Raw genomic sequence first — 13,628 nt, forward strand, 5'->3', positions numbered from 1 at the left:
ATATAGCATGTGGTTATAACCACTTGGGTACTCCATATTACTGAGTCATTCACGGCTCTCCAATTGCAACACTAAGCTTGTTTCCACCTACTGTCAAAGTTCATGCCATTAACAGTGTTTTGTGTACACGTATCCAAACCTAAAAAAGTTTTGTGTGTAAATCTTATCTGTCATTTCTGAGCATTGATGCTCGACGTTCGTATGTACTGGCTGACCGTTTCTGCAGGGACCTGCAAGAGCCGAGTAGTGGCCCTGTAGTTTCAGATACCTTATCTTTACTCTAACAGTGTGGAGTATGGTACAGTATGCATTTACTTCACTACCACCTTAACTGTCTGCATACAGTATGTATGCATTCAAATCTATGTAGCTTTACAAGACTAGGTAACCTTTTAACACCATGCACCCCCCTCCACCTTACCTACTTCGGGGTCAACATCCTTTCAGTTACTACCATTCGCAAGGCTTGCAATGATAATTCCAGGATACCTACAGTCATTTTCGAATCTTGTTGGTTTTAAAAATATTAGTGAAGTTTTTGAAGTTTCAGTTACCTTACCTGTACTCTTAACAGTGGAGTATGTATGTATATGCAAATTAAGGCAAAACTCAACTCTTAAATGCAACTCAAAATAAATGTCTGCAAGAGAGAGACTCTCATACTTACCTGTCTCCTCACAACAATTTCACTTTCCTCCTCTACGTTGTCTACATATTAAATAAACCATTTTGATTACTCTGCTGCCCTAGTGCCTAGAACCCAATCTCAGGTCACATTTCTATTTCTATCGTACTTCACGAATAGATACAGCAGCTTTAATCTGATAGTTTAACACTGTCCCTAGTCTGAAACGGATGGATGGTTTATAAAGATTTAATCTGTTCCCCCTTTACCTACCTCCCACTCTATTACTGCACTTAACTACATGGCTGGTAGATAGAAAAAGTACAGAGGTAGAGACGTAGACAGGTAAGTATCGTCTCTTTTTTTTTTTAAAAATCCCTAAATCCGTTAAAATTTGGGGGATGCTGCTGTACACATTAATTTGACAGTATACATGCAAATGTTAGCAATCAACGCGAATATGCAAATTTATGCCCCGAATATTTCACACTCGTTGAGCACAGAGCCCATTTAGGCATTTACCCAAGACGGCAAGATGTATTGAGTCTGGTCTTGTTCCTACATGTTGCAGTGTAGAGTGTATTAATGCATTATTATCTTATCAAATTTGAGATATATCACAATATTTTTTGTAGAAAGTTTGGCCATTTAAACTAACATGGTTAGTAGATTCGCCTAAAGTTGGCATCAGCAAATTGACTAATTTAGGGAAAAGTCATTAAAACTATCGTTAAAGGTCAGATGGATCGTGACCCGCCGGGAGTAACATGGAATTGCCTGGATCGGCTGTTGAAATATGTATCAGAGAGCCTACTTACGTATAAGACAGTGTACAAAATAACATGTATAAAATAAATGGTTGGTAAATTCTAAAGTGGTGTGAGCTGCTAACAGTATCAAAGCAGATATGGGGATTTGTATATATGTTACCTTAACCTTCAGACCACTTCAGATCGCTTAATCTATGAAAGCATAAACGAGGATTATCCTGTATATTAACGCAAATAGAATAAATTAGAAACTAACTCAAAACCGCTCTGTAGACAGTAAGTAATAACAGCCTTGATGTTTTTCAAACTGAATTGTTTGTGAAGTGCATGCTCTAGAATTATAACTCTGTTGTCATTGCATGTCTGAGTCTCTGGTCATCATAAACACAGTCTTTCAGTTTGTTATCGAGCCCCTTATCCACTCACTGTTAATACAGTACTTTGAAATACTGTGCACAGAGCATCCCTGGAAAATTCTCTTTCAAAAACGATAGTGACCATTAGTTTATTTTACAACGTATACGACAGGATAAATTGAATCGATAAGTGACGAACAAAAAAACAATAAAAACATAGGAGGAAAGGAAGGGAAAGTAAGGCAAAAAGAAACAAACATACCTCTACAGAGATACACACACATACAACATACAGACAGACATGCATGCATGCCAAATAACAACAGCCGTTGACTTGGAAATGAACACAGGAAGCTGGAGCATGTCGTTCGACTTATGGAAACTGACTTAGCTTTATCTGCAGGGCTTTGAGAAATGTCTTTATACTTAGTCAATAGAAAAATGTGTAGATCACTAGATCTCAACATACATACACACACACATAGATACATACGTACGTACGTATGTATGTACAATACATAAATAGGTACCTACATACGTACGTATGTACATACATACGTACGTATGTACGCACATACACACATACATATACACATACACACATATTTACACCCATACATACATACAAAAATGCATACATTAAATTGATTACTTTCAAACATAATGCCAATGTTTGAATAGTCCCTGTTCTTTGACAAATTCAGGAGTCATTCATGCATAAGAATGTACCGTAGCCAAAGTGGAGTAGCACCACCGAAATTGTTAATCTCATTAAGTCATTTGTGTGGCTAATGTTCGTAGCAGTAGAGCATGTGGGTGACCCAATTTGATTAATTAGTCTGAGGGATATAATTACTTGCGAAGTACTAAGTAGGTATCCTTGCAGTGAAAACAGCATTCTTGTAGAGTTGAAATTTGCAGGCCCTGTACCAAACTGTACGTTTGTTGAAGATGCCACGAAATACTGTAACTGAACAATAAAAGGATGTTTGTAACACAGGACAAAATCATAGTTGCAGGGAATAAATCAGTGTTCAAATTTTGTGTATCATTGAAGGCTATGCTATTATTATTATTTTTTTGAATAGGATATACAAGTCCGACTGTATAACACTGCTCTGAATGTTTATTTACACTATTAACAACATGATCATTATGTAGGGCATTTTGCGATGCAATATTATTGGATAAATTTCTTCCCTGTATGTCATTGAATTCTATCACGTTAGCAAGAGGAATTAAACTTTGCATAAAATCTAAGAAATGAAACCAATTTGCTTTATACCTACAGTAAATACACTAATGTCCCACTCCCACATCTGTGATAACACTTTGCAGTAGTTTATTTAGAGTACCTTGTGATTAATATTGTTCTGATTAATATTGTAATGTGTGGGCTCGTCCGGGAGGTCTAATACTGTATGCATACTGCACATGTAAACACAGTACAATGTTTTCTACATCATCAAATACTATTTAATGAATGATTGGTTAAACATTGTTTACATTTTTTATAAACTACAAGGTAATAGTTGTCTTTGCTAAAGAAGGTTTACTCATACCAAGGCAAAATTTTTATATGATTGCCTTTTTCTTTTTTGTCATTTTTCTGGTTTTCCTTGAACAACCAGGCTTTTTTACATTTTGGTTTTTTCGAACAGCAAATTTGGTAGTGTGAAAAAATTAACAAAGAATGACCAGTATATGCACTGTAGGAGAGATGTGTAGGTTTGGTGAATAGAAAACCAGGGTTTGGCCAGTTAAACTCTCCTTTGGATGGATCATAGGCCTACCACCATTGTTTTTTTATTATTATTATTATTATTCAGTATCCTCAAAATGATAGAGGACAACACCAGGACCAATAACAAATTTTTCCCTGCATACTGTATAGTGGTTGTTATATGACCAGTCTGTTTATGCACCATGATTTCAAACAATGTCTCTCTGTTGTTGTGTACTGTGAATACCACATGGTGAACCCACAGTACAATGTTGTTTACTGAAGGGTGGTTTACATTGAGCAAGTGTGTTACATTAGTATATACTGGCTATATGTGTACAGTACAGTAGGCTAATAGGTCAAAGGTACAACCTACAATATCAGATATGGAATAGCCTGTCCAATTTAAACTTTGACCTACCGGGTAGAAATCATTGCTGTCATTATGGAATCAGGTCTGTCATCTATTAGATGAATGCACCATATTTGGTGAGATGAAATACTTCAAATTGTCTGTCATGAAATAACTGATGTACGTACAGCACCGCATGCTCGATGGAGTTACGTAGTGGAACTGGTAGAATGTACAGTATGTCACTAGAATTGTACGCTTTGTTATGTTAATACATGAAAATACAAAAAGCCAGCTTCTTCAGTTAAAGTTTATGGTCAAGTTGTCTAGAAATGAGCAGATTAATTGTGAGGGTTGTTTTGATTCTTTGGTTACAGGTATTTACTTTCATGGGAGGTCATTTTGAAACCTCAAATAGCGTTTAGTCTACTGTATTTAACTGTGTAACTTTCATTGTTGGTAGACAGGTTGTCAGGTGTAACCAAAAGTAATAACACAGCTGTATTAGTTGAAACTGGTGTCCTTTAGTCACTATTTTGCATGGGTTTGAATTGTCATGGTTTACTAGTGTTTGATTCGAGTACTGATTGTAGTGACTCTAGAATTGACTCTGGTCAGTCTTTGGATGCAAAAGATTCCATTGGTCTCGAGTCACAAATTGGTAAAGGACAAAAGACTCAACTGGACTCAAGTGTCTGAATGGTAAAGGATAAAAGAATCAACTCGACTGGAGTCTCTGATTGGTAGAGGACAAAAGACTCAACTTGACTTAAGTCTCTCTGATTGGTAAAGGACAAATGACTCAGTTTGACTCAAGTCTCTGATTGGTAAAGGACAAAAGAATCAACTCAACCAAAGCCTCTGATTTGTAAAGGATAAATGACCTTAACGCGACTCAAGTCTCTGATGGTAAAGGACAAAAGACTCTAACATGACTCAAGTCTCTGATTGGTAAAGGACAAAAGACTCTAACATGACCAGACTCTAGTGATTCAAAGTAGATAATCAGGTGTTCGAATCTGACTCTAAGGAAAGCTCTGAAATGCAGTCATGGCAGGAACTTCTGTACAAGAGTGGAGTATTGCCATGAGAGCTTAATAGTGGCCTTCCTGCTTGTCAGTAGAGCTGATGACATCATGTACTGATTGTGACAGTGCATGGCTGGTCATAAGCATAACTGAAAAATGTGCTAGAAAGTCAATCTATAGTCACTCAAACTTCAGCAAACAATTTTTTGTTATCCTATGGAAACACAAATGCTTATTTAGAGATCTTCAGTATTGGCCCAAAATTTTTAGCTTGCTTAAAATTACTAGAAGTCTTTAAAAGTACTTTCTGGAAAGTTCCAACTCTGTTAATTATTCACATTCAGTACCTACAGGGTGGCAAAAATGTATTTTGAAGTTTGAGCATGAGTGACCAATATTCAACTTCCTAGCATATTTGGGGGCAATACTGATGACCTATAACAGAGACCGTTAATTCTCGTAAGTTACATGAGTTTGTCTGCGAATGATTAAAATTTCATCAAGCGGTCAGAATTCGGGAAAAGTATGTGTATATAGATCTGTTAAAATGTGTTCGCAAATTTTAACATGTTTAACTTTGGGGCAACGCTGAATCCTTTTTTTAATGCCTTACTTTCAAACATTTTATCAACAACAAAAAAACATCCAAAGAGGTTTGATACCCTCTGGTTTGACACCCCATAAGTTTACAGCCCTGTTAATTGAGAGTGTACATTATTGGTCATGCATAATTTGTGTGCTGGGGAAATGCTAGACATTACAGAATGCAATCTGCTTACTTTAAGAACACAAGTCAAGACGTTTTGAGCGGTGAATGTGATTGTGTGTGTGTGTGTCTTTGATTCTGTTAGTCTGATCTCCTAGTACTCGTTCTGAGAGAGGCCATTTGCAATTACGCAGGTGAGGCCCAGGCCAGGTGACATGTAAGTACAAGTTAGCACTGCTTTCCAGCATTTCCAATCAGAGCAAACACACATACTATACATGTACGTGTTTCCTACTGTTTATTGAACATTGGCTTTTAAACCATGACCAGACTTTTCCATATTTGCAATCGGCCATTTTGACCAGTCATCAGCCAGGATGGAGTATTACACGAACCTAGATAAATGTCTTTCTCTTGATTCTTGATTTATATTGTGAATTTGGGACCTTGTTTGATGTTCATGGTGCAGGACTATCCAATAGATAGGTGGAACAGACTGCCTAGAGGTCCCCTTAGATCAAGGGCCCGGGGCAAGACAAACTAATTCTTTCTATCGGTGTGTAGTTGTGCCCTAATAATGACTGGAGGGAAGAGGGACACGGCAAGGAGGTTGATGGGACCAGCTTAATGTACCTTAGGGATTTACTCCACTCCTCTCTTACCTGTCTCCACCCTACTTTTGCACCTTCCCATCTAAGTACCTAGCCTACTAATTTAGCACTGTGCCCCCTTGACCCTCCTTGCCCCCTTGACCCTCCTTCGGGTGATCGCCGGTCACCTCCTCCTTAGGAATCCACGGTTCGCGAAGTATAGACCTATTCTGGCGATATACTTTCTTTCATTTGAATTTTTTCGGACGTTTCCTTATTGTGTATTGGACTTCACCAGGCTAGTTTGGAAGCAGTTTCCATCAACATGCTGTATTGAGTGCTGCTTTCAAAGTATCCTTTGACTTTTTAACCTGGTTTCCAAAGGCGATGATGGGCGATAACCTTGAGGAGGGTCAAGGGAGCACAATGCTAAAATATTACCAGTTATTTATTAGGCTAAGTACAGTAGATGGGAAGGATGTGCAATAGTTGCTTGTAAACACCCAAACCAGAGAGTGTTGGAGTTTCCAGAGGATCATGATTAAGATGGTAATGTTGATGACCAGTACTATTAAGTTGTTGTTTACATCAATTGTATCTTTTACTGTTTGTGCACAAACAATTACTGACAGTTTGAAATACAAAATTCTGCTCCAGATAGTTATGTGTGGATAATTGTGGTGGCATTAATAGTACTCAAAGTAAACTACAAAGTGGCAAGGATCTGGGACATGAGGCGTCTGAGCCCTGGCTAGCCATGAAATAAGAGGATTTTTCATCCAGAGGCAATCCCCATCGATCAGATAATCACCAGATTTTAAGTTTGTGAAACAATTTGAACGTTTGCAATGAGGTATATAAAGAGAGGAAATCTACTTGAGGGGCAAATGTAATATCAAACAAAGTCATTGTATGACATTTACAGTTTACAGTTTAATATGATACCATATAATATTCATTATTTACGTCACTCCTCTCGTACCCCTGTCCTACTACATACGCACTCCGATGTACCCCTTCGCGGAAGAAATTCTTGCACTGCACCCCCAATGACCCCACTCTACAGTAAGTTCACCGCCCTCTGCCTTTCAAATCTACCGTGCAGCGTCCTGACACTCGTCGAGTTTCTCGGGTGTTTTCATCTCCCCAGGTATAGGTAGCACTGCCTTTCAGAGCTCAAAGTACATATCACCAACATCATGAGAAAAGAACATACGTGTGCAACATTATCGTTAAACTCCACTAACCGTATCGTACACTAACCGTATCCTACACCTACTTTATGTATGTACACTTTATGTATGTACACTAACTGTATCGTACACTAACTGTATCGTACACATACTTTATGTATGTACGACAACAATCGTATGGTATTTACACTGTAACTCTGTCTCTCTGATGCAAGTCATGTGACATGCCTGCGTATATACACAAACACACACAACACATTTCGGAGTAGTGCTAAATACTGTATGCGCATTACAGTACTTAGTCTGAGGTTTGGAATACTAAGGGGATATGTGGGGGGTACGTTTACTGCTAGACCTAATATTACATGATGGAAATGAATCCATGGGTGGTCTTACTATACCCTTCATTTTGATATTCATTTTTTTATATCTCACATGAAGACTTCACCTTTTAACCTCAAGTGTTTATTGGTCAGAAGATATAAACATGCGATGTAAAATCTGAGTGAAATGCTTAAAAAGGATAATTTATGCAGTGCTTCAGAGACTTGTTCAGGATGTAATACGATTGTGAATAACCGTTCAAAGTGAAAGTTCCTGGATGGCAAAAGTGCCTAGAGTGAGTAAATGTGGTTTCATGGGTTCCTGTTGAAAACATACCTCAGGCTCATCATAATATGTTTTGTTTGTGATCCTTGGAAAACCAGTCGTAAGATCTACATAAAAGAAACTAGTTTGTCTGGCTACAGTATATGTAGTGTAATGCATCTTTTTTGCGTGTGATTATAGTGGAATGCTTTCAGTATCGTTAGTGGGACTCTAAAGTTTGACGTCCGCGGGACGCAACGTCTTCATATTTGCGTCCCTCAGAGAAACTTGCGCCTCTGCAGTCCTCCATGAAAGCATGCATTTTGAAACTATCTGTACGGGAACATACAATGTATATATAGCTACTGTATAAATGACCACTGACAACACACCTATAGTGATATGTGTATAATATGCGCGAAAGAAAAATCAAATGATGAAACCTGTAGCTTATAAACAACAACAAATATACTTCGCTCCTCGCTCACCTGTCTCCCCACAACCTTAGTACTCCGTTCTACCGTGCCTAGAATGAACTGGTAACCTTTTAACACTGCGCCCCCTCTATGGCTGGCTCTCCCGGCCAATGCCCTTCCTTCTCATTCTACCATCCAAAGTGCCAGCATCGTGCCTTTTTACTTTAAAAGCAACTCTCAATGGAGGGAGAACAAAGATACTGTCAGATGGAAAGACTTTTCAGTATCAGAGATATTATCTTCCCACAAATTCATAGATTGTCTCAACTCATAACATTTTGTGATCAAAACAATGATTCATATTAGGTGATATTTTTTAGAAACAATTCAACTACAACTTCCTACCATGACCACTGTTTGTCGAATGTGTTGTTAACAAGGCCTGTAAGATATTTGAGTGCACACTAAGCCTGTAGCACAAACACTATCTCTACATGGGAAAAGTAACCCTGCAAGTAATTGTTGTTAAACAACAAACTTTGTGTTCCTTACAATGGGTCAGGGACTATTAGCCAATCAGATCACAGGAAAATTGGAAAGGCATTATTGACTATTATTACAGTAGCATGAAAAATCTCTGTATTGGAACTGTTGTTATCCCTGGCAGTTGATAGTTATGATTTACTTGTTTTCAAAGAAATTCAATCATCGGTACGATTGGAAGAAATTTTGGTTCTTTTGAGGAGAATTTGTGATTTTTTAAAGGAAAGAAAGATTTTCATTAAAAAATTGTGTCTTGTTATGTTTCGCAAAGGCCTACAGTAGTTGTGAATGTGTGTGTACTTGGGGTTTATTTCTCAAAAGAAAAATTTGCATCTGCCAGATGCAAACAATTTTAAAATTTTGCTCCCCTGGCTAAAACATTGCATTCCCAGATGCAGAATCCTGCGTTGGTAACAATGCTGGGCTTTATAGGTCATCAGTTTTGCTGCCAAATATGCTATAAAGCCCCATAATGGTCACCAATACTCAAATGTCAATGGCATTTTGCTGCCACTCTCAAAGTAGTTATCCACACTTCTACATGTATATTACAACCGTTAAACTCAAACCTGGACTATCACAGCAGCTCCCCGATCCGAGCCTCTAGAATAAACACTTTGGTAAATTTCTAGCAATTTTTAGTGAACATTTATAAAATGTGGGCCAATATTGATGACCTGTGGTTGTACAGATATATATGCAAATTCATGAAGCATTTGGGAAAAGAAAAGTTTTGAGAATTTTGGAGAGTCATCTGAGAGGCCAGTAGAAATGCATTCTTCAAAATTCCTGTAAAAAAAAAGAAGTTGTGGGCAAAGCAACCAATGATGTATGTATGTAGCTCAGTATAACTTTTAAGTACAAGGATTAAATAAAGATATCCAGTCTACTTTGACAGCTGACCGAACCATCTATAGTATGCCGTGGTTCATTTGTACACGTTGTATTGGTTTGGCTTGGTATGGTTTGGTTGGCATGGTTCATTTGTACACATGTTCGCTAAATGGTGAGGTAACCCTACAGTTTATGACCACGAAATGAGGTACAGTATTTTACATAGCATCTTCCTTACCTGTCTACTCCGTAAGAAGTATATCAAAACAGCATCGCGTTTGTTAACACAGATCATGTCAGGTTCAACAGTTTACTTAAAGATGTGGATAGAAATTCTGATGTGGGTCAGTGATATCTAGGGAAAGTTTTGCAGTGTTTAACTTCTCTTACTCACCTGTCTCCCCACAACCTCAGCACTCTCTCTGTCTATCTCTACCATGTATACAGTGATCTGGTAGCCTTTTTTAGCACTGTATGCCCTCAGTGGCCGATTAATGACCCTCCTCGTTCAACCACCCGAAGTGTCTGAAATGGTGTTTTTTGTACAGGATTCTTATTCTGTCCGTTCAAGGGCAAAAATGAAATTGTCCGATCCATCTAATAAATCCACTTTAGGTAAAATTTATATAATATTGTCCTCAAATGCTGGATATATGCAGTTTTTGCTTTGATTCATGTTTGGTCAAGAAAGTTGATCAGTAAACATGATGTTAAAGCCTGAAAGGTGGGTGACAATAACTTACATTGATTTAATTACATGGACAACTTTCTAGCTCTGCTCTGAAAATGATGTTTAGGGATCATTACAGAAAATTGTTCTTGTTTACTTGAATCTGCAATTTGTTTGGCGGTGGTCATGATTGTGGTTTGGCACGGGTGAGTGTTGATTACTTCCATTTAGTGGTAGGTGTGTTACTTGAAATGACTGGATGCTGCAAAAGGAAAATAAACATTCTTTCAATTCAGCAGTATGTTAGGTGTTTTTACAACCTTGTTAATATCTACAAATGTCCTCCATAAAATGTTTGAACTGGGTCAGGGATAAGCTGCATGGATGCTTAAATTGTCTACAGTGTTTGCAGTTCTTTGAATCCATGAAACATTATGTATCTACAGACTACAATACTTTTCTTCTGAAAAAGAACAGGTACTGTAGTTGACAAACACATGAAAGGTGGGTCAAGTGGGAGGGCCTAGTGCTAATGTGTTTAGTTTGATACTAATATTTGCAGGTTGTGTGTGCATCCAGTAGGTAAGAGAGTGTGTATTTTAGAGGGGAGATTGGTGAGTATTCTATTCAAAATTTCTGCATATCCTTTGGTCCCCCATGTACCTGCCTCCTCACAACTTAAGCACTCTTATTCTCTCCGTTTAGAAAGCTATTTTCAATAATCTTTGGGTGGTCAAAAGAGGAAGGTCATTTGGGGGGTTAAATAGGTACCTATGAGATAATTTGTCATTGGGCGCAGTATATAACTGCAGGCGACTGGAGGGATTGTCTCTGGGACAGGTTATCATTGACCAGGGGTAATATATAACATTTGTAAAGTGCTATATAAATCTAACATTATTATTGACTAAAAGCCTGGTTGTTAACGTTATAATGTACACCAGGCCTCACAAATGTAACAATGCTGGAATGGATGTTTGAAGGACTTTTCATCTCGAATGCAGTCCCATTGCACAGCAAAGTAGAACTTTCCCGACCAGCAAAGTTGGTATAACATTTAGGCTAAGATCAATGATACCTGTGAAGATGAGACCTATAAAAATGCTGAAAGATTCATCATATCGTTTGTCAATGATAAGTTCGTGGTAAGGCATGTCTCAGTTTGAAGATGAATATCTGTTTCAGTATTGTTATCTGATATGTCGTTGATGTTACTTGATATGCATTGCTGACATAAATTGATATGTTTATCTACTGAAAGAGGTAAGTTCCTGATATCAACATAACTGACTGCTGTAAAGTTACATGAACTTGATATCAGCAGCATGTATCAGATTACAAAAATTGGTCAATGCTTTGTAGCATTTTATTTGTCCAGCCTTTTGAGCTGCAAATGTATGGCATGCCAAACGTGACTAAATTCAAAAATTTTTATGAGAGATACTGTCTACTGCAACTGTGCAGTGTAAACTGATGTAAAGATGTGTAATTTAGTTGTTTAGTTTGTTTGTTGTTGTTTTGTATTTGTTTGTTGTTTGTTGTTGTTTTGCACAGTACAATGGTACAGTACAATAATGCACATGTCGGAAACAGTAAATCAACCTCATTATTGACAAACTTTTTGTATCACTGATCTCTCACAGGAGAGCCGTCACATCCTTTCAACCACTGTTCAAGACCTTACTGGTCTGCTGTATAGACCCCAACTATAGCACGCTATCATGGCAAAGTTTCTTGAGATTATGTAATCGACCTGCCTTGGTCGTAAAATGACCTCATTTTACCAATTAGTCTGCAAAGTCTGCCACATATTTTTTGCTGTATGATTAACTAAACTGTAGAAATGGACATAGTTCCACACAGTGTTTACGCAAAGAGCCTAATGGTGTTAAGAAGCTATGCAGGCTAATTGTAGAGCCCGAGGCAGTGGCGAGGAAGCTTTTAGTGTGGATGCTCGCTTATCCAGGATCAGACCTCTCAATCATGATCTCCCTTTCATGGGCAGGATCCTGATCCTGTGAGAGTGATCAAGATTGTAGTGTGGATGCTCAGGGGGATCAGGCACCCAAATGCTCTGATGTGTGTTCCTAAGCCTATATGTATGATAACAATGTATGTTTGATACACATACATGCAGCCTAACTAGATGATGCACATGTACAGTATGTATTGATGATGTACTTATATTTATACACTTAATATGTACATACATGTTTGTATGACACATGTGCAGATCCAATAAGGTATGATTCACATATATGTATGTTTGTGTAGGTTTATGTATAATACACATGTATGTGTGTGTACGTATACATGTTTGATACACATTCGATGCACATAAATGTAGCCTAGATGATGCATAAAACATGTATGTATTTGTTATGAATGTGTGTACAGTATGTATGTTTGTACAGGTTTATGTATAATACACATGTATGTGTATGTACGTGTTTGATACACATATGATACACATACATGCAGCCTTACTAGATGATGCACATGTATGTATTTATTATGAATGTGTGTACAGTATATATATCACACATGTATGCATCCTGTATACATGTTTGTGATAAACATGTGCACTACGTGTGACACACACATACATGGTACACGCACATGTAGGCCTATGTAGGATACTGTATGTACATGTATTTACATAGCCACATGTACTGTACAGTACCCTATTCTACAGTATGTACGTAGTCAGTTGAGTGGTTTGCACGATCTCACCAAAGAGATTGCATAATGTCTGACAGTGAAGGACTCGCATTGTCACCTTGCATTTCAATATATATATATATATATGCAAACGTAACACAGCGGTGTCTCCTTGCCGAAGGATAGGACTTGGCCGCTCTGACGAGCACAGGGAAACAAGTCTTAAGTGACTTGTCATCAACGTATCAAATTGCTTTGAATAAAGTTCATCTCACTGGTGTTGTATACTACGTACAGTCAACTGATAGTCGAACACACAATTCTCAGTTTTTTTATTTGTCAGCCCTAGTACAAGCTCCTTCTCTCCCTTCCTAGTTATATACAGTCCTTTTTTTTTCGTCAAAAAAGTGTTCAGCAATGTGGAATAGGACACTTTATCACATTACACAAATATCCTTGCAACTGCTGCTCTGGCTTGAAACCTAACACATGTAGAGCTCCTTTCCCCATTCAGTTCTCATGACCTTTTCACCCCTTCCCTCCCTCATGGTTAAAATGCAATCTTTTTTTGGG

The 13,628-nt window shown here is 37.9% G+C and overlaps 1 protein-coding gene across 2 annotated transcripts in view; it reads left to right on the forward strand.

Moving 5' to 3' along the window:
* LOC139981077 (uncharacterized) overlaps positions 1-13,628 on the forward strand; it is a 49,826-nt gene that overhangs the window by 2,905 nt on the left and 33,293 nt on the right. The window contains exon 1 of one of the 2 annotated variants that reach the window (XM_071993240.1): positions 162-298. The exons of the other annotated variant lie outside the window; for it this stretch is intronic. The gene's annotated coding sequence lies outside the window, so the exon portion shown is untranslated. Of the gene's footprint in view, positions 1-161; positions 299-13,628 lie in introns of those variants that run through there. 2 annotated transcript variants of the gene reach the window in all.

Source organism: Apostichopus japonicus, chromosome 15 (assembly GCF_037975245.1).
Source record: "Apostichopus japonicus isolate 1M-3 chromosome 15, ASM3797524v1, whole genome shotgun sequence".
NCBI lineage: Eukaryota > Metazoa > Echinodermata > Holothuroidea > Aspidochirotida > Stichopodidae > Apostichopus > Apostichopus japonicus.